The following is a 10,910-nucleotide window of genomic DNA, read 5'->3' on the forward strand; positions in this document are numbered from 1 at the left end:
GGCTCATGGGAATAATAGCATTAGCTAAACAGAGGTGGGATCTGTAATACTGCCCTATGTCATTAGGCACTTCACTTTCTGTAACATCTGATTTGACAGTTTGTTTTTCTTAATGGACGTCTTCCTTATGTTACTTACTTGAGAAGAGAGACGTTTCTATACGCATGCATTTGGATAGCTGTGTGCCAGCTCTACAGCCCTAATGTGAACAGACATTTGAGTCATCACCAATAACCACTGTCATTTTTCCCCTGTCATCTTCTTTGCAGATTGTTCCTGTGCTGGCAAATTGGTCATTTTCTTACCTAAGTAAATGAAACTAGACCAACTGTGTGGAGGCAGTTGCTTCCTTGATGAGAGGAGTTCACCGTGAGGCAAATAAAAACCATGAAGGGGGATGTAGCTGTGCCTTTTCATTACAGCATGAGATTAGAAATACAGAAATTTCCCCATCCAATAATTGTCACCAACTCTGTAAGCCCCCAAGTGAACAGGAGATAGGACTCATGTGCAACCACATTTTATCAAGGCTGATAGGTTTCTTGTAGAGGAGGTCTGGAGTCTCTGTGATTTGTAGTGTCTGGCTCATTCATCTTTCTTATTGGCCAAAAAAGACCTTGTGATAGCCACTAAGTGCAGCAGATGTTCTGGTAAGATTTTAGCTTCACTGGTGAGTCCAATACATTCTCTGACTTTCAGAGGTTTGACTAAGGTCAGGATCTAAAATATTCTCGTAACAAAATTACATTCCTCTTCTATGGCGTGATTGGGATGAAAAATCAAGTACACCTTCAGAAGCTTTCATGGGAAGCACTTTTCAAACTCCTGACTCACCCTTCTATTGCAGCCTGACACAGGTTTTTGTAGTCTCTACTTTGCTGTTATCCTCCCTGACAAGTGACATCCAGTCACTATTGGAAAATGTTTAATGTGTCTTCATTGGAGGTCAAACCTTGCTTAGTCTTGAGGCAGATGCATGGAAAATCAGTACTAATTATTAACATATTTTGAAACTACTTGCTCATGCCTAAACTTCCTCTTTTTTTCAAAAAACATCAATCTAGATACCAGGATATGTTGAAAAATGTAATGGTCATCTGAGTTATTACTCTTTATCATTAAGCAAGAAAGAACCCTGTTGTAATTTTAATATCTTCTGACTAAAAATCCTCCTTTCATTGCTGCTGCAGCTGTTTCTGATAAAAGGGCTTGTTCCTTCCTACTGGTTTTCTTTCTCCCCAGGAGCATACTGTTTAGATAGACAGGAGATACTACCTAATTCTTTGTGCTCCTTTGAGTTGGGGTGGCTCCTCTGAACAGATCATAGAATTGGGGTGTGCAACAGCAAGAATGAAGCAACAAAAACACATTACCAGTTTCCTTAAATCAGGACCATTAGTGCTCTGTAAGCTCCTTCAGAGTGATTCTCAAATACTAACCAAAAATATCCATCAGAACATAAACAATGCTACTCAAGCAACCTCACTTTGGGAGACTGATCAAGATTGGAAATTGTCTAGGTTTAACCCCAGCCATCCAACCAACCTAAGCAGACCTTTATCTGATAGCTCAAAGGATCCATTCTCATGGTTTTTCCTCTGTTTAGGAATCCATATTGCACATAAGTTTTAAGTGTGTACAGAAAAGGTCCTTCTAAACAGCTATCAGTCTGTGAGCTTGTGCTCTTGAACTACTAGGACTCCTCAGAGGTAAAACAAGCCTACTGGCCATAAGTTTAAATTCCTTATACAAGCTTTTTTTTATTTTTAATGAAATAAAATTTTAAAAAGGGGGGCGGAGGGGACATAAGTAGGAAAGATTGAAAACTACTAAAATTACTGCCTCAGTCTACTGCATGGTCAATACAGAATTCAGGCCATTAGAGGGAAGTAGCATCTACCTCCATGTGGAGGCCCAACCCTCTCCATCTGCTGTGCAGGGACTATTTCAGTAGACACTACATATGGTTGCAGGCTCAACAGCTAAGTGTGAGCAGGTGGATTTCCCCCCCTTTTGAACTGTGGATGCTCGAAGATCCTAGAATCATAGAATGGTTAGAGTCAGAAGGGACCTTAATGATCATCTAGTTCCAATCCCCTCTGCACGGGCAGGAACACCTCCCACCAGACCACGTTGCTCTGGGCCCCATCCAACCTGAACTTGAACACTTCCAGGGATGGGGCTTCCACAACTTCCCTGGGCAACCAGTTCCAGTGCCTCACCATCCTCACACTGAAGAATTTCCTCCTAATGTCTAACCTAAATCTCCCCTCCTCTGATTTTGATCCATTCGCCTTTGTCCTGTCACTACAAGCCCTTGTAAAAAGCCCCTCCTCAGTTTTCCTGTAGCCCCTTCAAGTACTGGAAGGCCACTGTAAGGTCTCCCTGGAGCCTTCTCTTCTCCAGACTTAACAGCCCCAACTCTCTCAGCCTGTAAAAAGATGGAGCATTTCAATAAAACACCCTCTTCGGTGCCAGTTACAGTACAACAGCTCTACACGAGGTTCACCTAGTTAGACATCTAAAATTTAAATTCTTCTTGGCCACCTTAGGAATCACCTTGAGCTAAGTAGCTATTACTAAGAACTTGTTCATGTCTTCCTATGTATCTGTACTGGAAGATTTATAGTTCAGAAGCATCCAGCATACCAAGGAATCTAGAAATTCTTTGCTTTAGAAGACAGATTCCCTATCTTGATTATTTACTTATCCCCCATGCTTAAATCTCCTAAAAAAAAAATATAAAATTGATCAATTATTATGTCTTCTTTAGAAAAGGTCAATAGCTGCTTGTTAAAAAACCAATCCCCATAGGATCATATACATGAACCTAGCAATATTCCATTTGAAAAAATCTGAGAATTGTCAGTTAGGAATTTTAGTCAAAAATGTTGAGCTGAATCAAGTGATAAATTTTTCAAAAATGTGTTATTCAAAGTTAGTTCAACAAGGTCTTATTTTTCACAAGTATATACTGAGTGGCATAAATTATATTATCTTTCTATTTTAATAAATCCCCACACTGACTATTCACATTAAGCTGTTCAAACTAATGTCACAATGAAAATTTATAGTTACCTGTATCATTTAATTTACAATTTATTTTAAAGTATTGGTTCTAATTCTAGCTTTTTAACAGTCTTCTGAAACATATCTAACATTCTAACAATTATTCCTGAAAGCTTACTTTCCAGCTCTGTTAAAATTCTTGGTGTGAAGTTACCCAGACATACTCATTAATTGTAGCTGATTTAATGTGCTCTTGAATTACGGTTGAAATGGAAAACATTTTGTCATTATCATATAATACAAGTATATTACTCTTTTACGAAATACAGCACAGGAATATTTAGCTTGCTTTTTTCTCCTTGCTTATCAACAGTTCTACATCTTTTATCTAAAACCAGACAATTGCTAGAGTTCTTCATACATTTAATGGACTTTTTTTAGACGTTCTTTTCTATGTGGGTCATTGACTTCTTAGGCATCTTTCTTCCCCCATATTATTTTTCCATAATCACTGCCATCAAAGTTATATTTGCTGTTACTAGTCCTTTTCCCAGCTGTTGAGTATCTATAATTATAACTGCTTTACAAAATACCCTCTAAAGAGGCAGAAGGAAAGAGGTCGTTCTTTTGAGGAAAGGAGTGTTTTGTGTTGACTACCTTCTGTGGGATTGCAGACTTTCAGGGCTGTACTCATCTCACTCAGATTCTGCCTAATTATTCGCTGGTCACTACATAAGCCTACTTTTTTTTTTTTTCAGCTTTGTCAGATTAGCCATTTTCAATCCCCAAGTTGGTATCTGTTTATTCCAATCCTTTCTGCTGATAATAGTCAGTATGGTTAAATAGTAATTTTGGGATGTCCACCAATATTTTATCTTTTTTTTGACTGGTTATCAGATCTATTGACTGTAAACTTTTCTAGTGCAGAATTCTCCTATGCCAGACACAAGATTTTTTTAGTAGAGAGACTACCACTTAATTTTAGAAATCGTGAAGACATCAGCATCAATAGCATGAGCTCTCCTGCTTCACCACTAAGGGTATAGCTACATGACACACCGAAATGGAGGTTCAGGAATAGTGTAACCAGCAGGACCAGGGAGGTGATCTTATCCCTATACTTGGCCTTGGTGAGGCCGCACCTCGAGCACTGTGTGCAGTTTTGGGCACTGCACTATAGGAAGGACATTGAGCTGCTGGAGAGGGTGCAGAGAAGGATGACTAGGCTGATCAGGGGTCTGGAGAACAGGTCTTATGAGGAGAGGCTGAGGGAGCTGGGGCCTGTTCAGCCTGGAGAAGAAGAGGCTGAGGGGAGACCTCATTGCTCTCTACAACTTCCTGAAAGGAGGTTGTGGTGGGGTGGATGTTGGCCTCTTCCCCCTAGTGACTAGTAATAGGACAAGAGGAAATGAGGTCAAGTTGTGCCAGGGGAGGTTCAGATTGAATATTAGGAAAAAATTAGTCTCTGAAACAGTGGTGAGGCATTGGAACAGGATGCCCAGAGAGGGGATGGAGGCATCATCCCTGGAGGTGTTGAGAAAAACTGGTAGACATGGTGCTTTGGGAGATGGTTTACTGGTCACAGGGGTGTAGGGCTGACAGTTGGACTTAATGATCTTGAAGGTCTTTTCCAACATTAATGATTCTGTGATTCTGCTTCTTCTCCCTGCAGTGCTCCCAGTATTGCAGTACGTAGAACTCTGTACCCTACAGATGCTATGCCCCAAAGTCCCTGGGATCTTCCTTCTACACATTGTAGGCAGTTGATTAAGGAGTTGATCCCTTCTTCCCCTGCTTGAAAGAACACAACATAAGAGGCGAAGGATTTCTTTCTGACCACATCCTTTAATTATTTTTGCTCTCAACATCAGGGTTTACTTCCAAATGAGTATTCACTGCCCTACCTTATTATGCTCCTAGGGATTGTTAAACAAGTACCATGTCATTGCTTTAATGCCCTCCTAGCTTTTCCAGCCAGACTGTCCCCTCTGCCACGTCCAAGCCTGTAAAGGCTCCATCTCCCAGCTGGTGGACCAGTATTTCACAAAACCCAAACCACTCTACATTATTCTCTGATCAGGAGACTTCAGCCAAAACATGCAAGTATGGCAGTTTTACAGTTAGCATTTGTTAACAAATTTTCAGGACAAACACTCTGGAGCCAAAAATGCTTTCTTTAGTAGTAAAGAATGTGGGTTTGTCTCATATATTCAAGCAGTTAAACATCAGTGTAGGACCACCCATTGCTAACAAATGTTGCCAACAGTACTTGCTTTCACAAAGTGGGCAGCCTCTGTGTTGCACAGGGAAGATGGCAGAAAAGTGGTGGTGGCTCCCAGCAAACTTCCAAGTGACAGGCAAACCACCTTGCCAAAAATGGTGAATATTCTTTTCTAAGTGCATATTTTAATTAATCTTGTGTAATTACCCGTGTGTACAGATTTCCATCTGTGCTAATAGGACATAAATAATTAAATGACATGCTGAAGGAGCATACTGTTGTACTTTCTGGCCTCACCACGCAACAAGTCATAGCCGAGCAGCTGCATGACAATGGATGAAAATACAGGAAACACTTGTCTCTTGAAGCTGAGTCAGTGACCTGTTGTTCTCAAAAAGGCCTGTTGTAACAAACAGGCTCCAATTCAGATATATGTTAAACCTATAGAGGCCCAAAAATGGAACTGGAAACAATAAAAGATTTTTCTGTACTTTCTCTCCTCAGATGGGCTGCAAATATTTGAGATGTATCTGAAACAGAGAAATAAAATGCTGTTACCTAAAGTTACTCCTTAAAATCTGAGTAAGGATTGCGTTCAACTAGTGAGTGAGATGTCTTGTTTCCTTCAGACAGGTTGATGATTCTTAATCCAAGAATTCAAGTAATGAGCAGTTGAAATTTCCATCTTGAAGCATCTGTTCTGCCAAGTCAGCACTGGCCTTGATAAATAGCAAATCAGACTGATGCATGCAAGTGTGTACACACATACTCAAGTTAAACTTGAGGGAAAATACTTGAGCAGATCTCTGCATAGGCAGATTTATGTAATTAATCTGTAATTAGGCTTTATACAGTGCAGACTGACTCAGGTCAAAACACAGAAAATGCAGACTTAGTAGGATCTTTACCTGTTGCTGCAAAAAAGAATTTCAAAGGTTATTTGTGGGTAAGTTTACATACCTTCACTTAGTTGTCACAAACCTTTACTGACATTCTAACTTACTCATCTTACAGGGGAAGAAAAATATGTTTAGCTAAAGGATAAAAACAAACCACAAGTACAACTGCATCTGGGTGCTTTTAGTAATCTTAACAAACTTCAAACATAAATTTAAAAGTTTTGCCTCATCTTTAACTGTGCAAAAGAGAAGCTTGTGTACACCACTCATTTTATAAAGTCTGTACCAAGCTTTGCAATGAGGACTCTGTCTTGGCCTGAGGAATAGAGCAATTGGTTGTTTCGCTATTTTCCTATCTTTATTTTCTAAAAAACTGTCAAATACAGTTACCTGATGCTGGAGTCACTCTGTTTAGGTGGTTTCTACCTGACACAATGTGCCACTTCAATTCCAGTGACAAGAAATGCCCAGCTGGTTTGGGAAAGTATGCTCTTCACTCCCAGCAGCCCAGCAAAGAGATCTTGAGGGGACTCCACTGGGGATAGGAAGGCTTTACACAACTATCCTAGGGCATACAGGGGGGGTTGGCAAAACAAAACCTCACTTTCTGTACATGCTTCACAACAAAGCCTTCTCCAAGGGGAACTAGAGGTATTTTCCTGACTGTATGACTTAGCACTCCTGAGCTAAGAAGTGGAACTGGATGGCTATTGAAATGTTAAGAGGGGAAATAATTCAAGATGAAGTGTATTTTTACTCCAAACGCCAGGCTGAATTAATTAGGGAGTGCCATTTGTTTTTTCAGGAACAGTATCCTTTTCTCTATAGGGTCTATTACAGGATTTTTGGTAAAGTGAAAAGAAAAATGGGAACCGGGCTTGCCTTTGTGTAAGCCAAAGGAACACCTCTGTTAGCTAGTCCTGAAATGGCAACAGATAAAGGTACACAGCAATAGACTATCGTTTCATGATTTTCCACATTCACTCTAACAGAAAGTCACCCTGCTACATTCCTCGTTGTGGTGGTGCTGCATTATATAGCACGAGTGGCATTTGCAAAGCCTGTCATGAGCTAAGATGGTACCTCATGGCTAGTGCAATCCTGTTTTCAGTGGAAAGTAGGAATGAGAAAAATAATCGCTTTCTTGAGGTAAAAGGATTGTACTGGCTCTCTTTTGAAAGTCAAAAGTAAGAAGAGAAACCGTTTCTTCCCTTGGGGAGATGGAGCCTAATGGGTAGCCAGAAGTACAGACAGCTACTGATTTTGCAAGAAGAAAATTTATTTCCACTTCTCTAATAAGTTAACATAAAAAAATGAGGTGGGTATTTGCTGGCCTCTGAATGTGCTAAAACCTCCTCAAATTATTATCAGACATCTTCCTCTGGCTTCAAGTTTGGCTCACTTCAGCTGCGGTCCTGAGGTTTTCCTCACCTTGACACTATGAAACAACTTCTCCAGGTCTTTCCACTCCTTCCCTACCCCTCCAAACAATGCATATGCAGGTCTCCATCAACTCTGGCCCTTTTCCTCACCTCCAGGACAGTGAAACACAAGTACCTTCCCCAACAGGAACATCTGGTACAGCCAATGAGTTAGGAAAGCAGGGAGCCCATCTCCATTCATCTTGTTCTCTCTCCCACCCACCCTGAACTCCTCTGCTCCCAATCTCTCTCCCAAAAGGCAGTGCTGTGTTCCACCACTGCCAAGCTCCAGACCGCCAGGAACTTGACATTTGTTCTTGTTTTCTCCTGTCTCCCCTAATGGGTATAGCACTACTAAGCGAAGAGGAATGCACGGAACAAGGGAGTTCAAAGTAATTGACTCTACATTCATTGAGAAAGCCTGGATCCTTGCCTGCTCAGAACCTGGAGCATTCACATAGTTTCAGAAAGCTTAACCCCTTTTCACTCCACCTGGCGCAGCTCTTCTGAGCACAGAGTATTTTGCTTCTGTTGTCAGTGACAGAGATGCTGGAAAGTGTTCTTCACATATCCAGCTCTAGGTACTCAACTCCAATGTTTTATTTCTCCTTTTTGCTCTGTGGGACAGTACCTTAAAATCCTTGAGTTATCACTTTCATAAGGTGCTCAGGGAACAGTGCTGCAGAGGAAAGATGACTTACTGTGACTCCTGAACACTTCTGCCGAATGTCTTTCTTCCTTAAACAAACAGAACTGTGCTGGGTTCAAAAAATCTTACTCTGTTTTCTGCTGCAAAATTGTCTCTTAAACTATAAACTCACTTCTAACTCTGTCTGAAAAATTAACAACAAAACAGAATCATTCCAAAATTATTGTAATTGTAAACTCTTTTTTTTTTTTTTTCCTGATTATTAATTCTAAACAAACTCTTGTTTCAATTTAATTTAGGAGATGATGTTAGTTGGCAGCTTTTTTCTGAATTTAAACCAGTTAGAAGTATAAATTTAACAACGGAAATTCTTAAAAGAGCTTAGCAATTTATTTTTTTTTTTTTCTGCATCTTAAGCATTCATTTAGACTACCTAGAAGCTAAACAGTGCAGAACTGTGTAGGTCTGATAAGCAGCGAACCTAAGCATGAACAAGTCGATCTGACTTGACTGTTAATTACTAGTGACAGTAGTAAATGCTAGAAGAAAAAATCAATTAACCATCAAAAATGATATTCTTTTTAGTAGTCTTCCATGGACTGTTGCTTGACAAACGACTGTAGGACTGGGCCCATCAGTAGCACAAAAGCACGGCGATGGGGTTGGATTTGTTTACCTGCAGTTCAGACCTAATTATATGCTTTTTTAAAAAATTAAAACACATTCAGAGCTGCTTCTGAAAATGTTTAAGTGTACACAGAGCTCTACTCAGTGATACCGTTCTAATTAACCTGCCAAAGCACTTGCCAGAGGAGGCCCTTTAAAAATGTACATATATAAAACAAAGCAAAACAAAAAAAAATATTTGAAATTACCTCTTTATAATTCATTTAATCAGACAGAGGTAAAACATATAATTCAAATATGCAAGTCTCAGAAACATTTCAGTTACTACAGCAGTGCAATTTACATAAATGTCTGAAAGTCACTAGTATATGCTCTACATCAGATGTAGCCTTGCCCTGTATTGTGCCTGATGTAGAATTACTGCCAAATTCCGTTCTGGACAGCAGAGTTTTACTTTTTTGCATTGTTTTACTAGTTTTGCATGTTTAAAGCTGTTACAGAGCTGTTTATACCAAAATTGTTGTCTCAGGGGGTAAAAAATGTAGTTCAAAGCATAACTAGGTTGAAATAAGGTACGTGAAGGGCACAGAGAAAGACAGTTTGAAGCCTAATCCCAAATTCGGATTATGTGCAGGGTATTCACACAAGGACAAAATATTAATTTTAAATCTGTTAATTTAAACACCTGCTTCTAGCCTCGAGTGGGCAAAGAAATGCCAGCAATGAGTCTTAGGAAGAGGACACTGGAGTCGCATGTTGTATGAATGTGAACGCACGTTAGTGCTGGGTGGAAACCAGCCTGCATGACTTTAAATGCTACGCTGACAGGAGCAGCCGGATCTGTTAGTAATAACAAGCATCAAGCGGCTACATATTGCTAAACAGACAGTTTGTGTAAAGAAATGTTATGCTGAACTCTTTTCCTGGTTCTGTAATTAGCTCTCTGCATGCAGGCTCTGAGACGTCCTACTCGCTGTGGACTAGAAGGCGAAGGGGAGGAGTGCCAGGTTGACCAGAAAAAAACGTCTTTTGTTTTTTTTTCGTTTGAAAAAAGCGCTGTGTCTGTAAGTGACAGGGGATAAATGCAGGGAAGGGGAGGTTGCCAACATTTCCATGGATTCATAGACTCTCTCTCCCTGCTAGTAGGGAGCGCAGGGCTGGCAAGGCCAGGAGAAAGGTGGAAAGTTTGGGGTTTTTTTCCGAGGCTCCACTCCATGCTGTACTTTTCCCATACAACGTGAGCCCTTCGGTGTGGCACGAAAAGGACCGCGTCCCTCCTTTTCCTCCTCCTTCAGTCAAACATGCGGGAGCTTAGCTCACCGTCCCGTGTCTACGGGGAAATGCCCTTTGCGTCGAAACCACACCTCAAAACAAGTAAATAGAAACTTGCCTCATCTGAGAAAGGGAAAAAAAGGGAAAAAAAGAAAAAAAAAAGAGTAACAATCATCGCTATCTCTTTTCCTCTCCCCTTCTTCCTTCTCTGAGCTATGTCTGTAACGGCATTTTCACAGAGTATGGGGATGTATTATTGCAGCACTGACATTTATTAGCAGCAGGTTTCGAGTACAAGTTGCCTTCGGGACAAAAAATAATAAAGTTGAATGACTGCCTCTAAAACCCTTTTGAAGATGAAAGGTGGGAGAGACGGTTATTTTAAAACGCCAACATTAGCAGCGCTTCTTTAAAAGACTATAAATAATACTAAGTCACCAGAGGGGCCCCGCGGACCCCCGCACTTGCGGAAAACCCTCTCCCACGTCCTCGCCAGGATCGCTGCCTCGCACGCTGCCCCTGCCCGCCCCGGCCCGGGCTGCCATACCCGGGGCGCGGAGCCGGCAGCACAGCGCCGGGACAGCCCTGCTGCTGGCCGGGCGTTACCGCCCCCCGGGGCCTGGGCCAGGGCCAGGGACGGGGTCGGGGTCTGAGCCCGGACCGGACCGCCTGAGCCCTCCCTCCCCGCTGCTGGGCACGCCGCGGCGGAGCAGGGCAGAGCCGGCGCTCCGCGGGGAGGAGCTGTTCGTGCTCCCCGTAGGCAGGACAGCCCGTAGGGCCGGCCCCCTTCGCCGGGCTGGGTGGAGTGTAGG

The sequence above is a fragment of the Apus apus genome, chromosome 1 (assembly GCF_020740795.1).
Source record: "Apus apus isolate bApuApu2 chromosome 1, bApuApu2.pri.cur, whole genome shotgun sequence".
NCBI classification, from domain to species: domain Eukaryota; kingdom Metazoa; phylum Chordata; class Aves; order Apodiformes; family Apodidae; genus Apus; species Apus apus.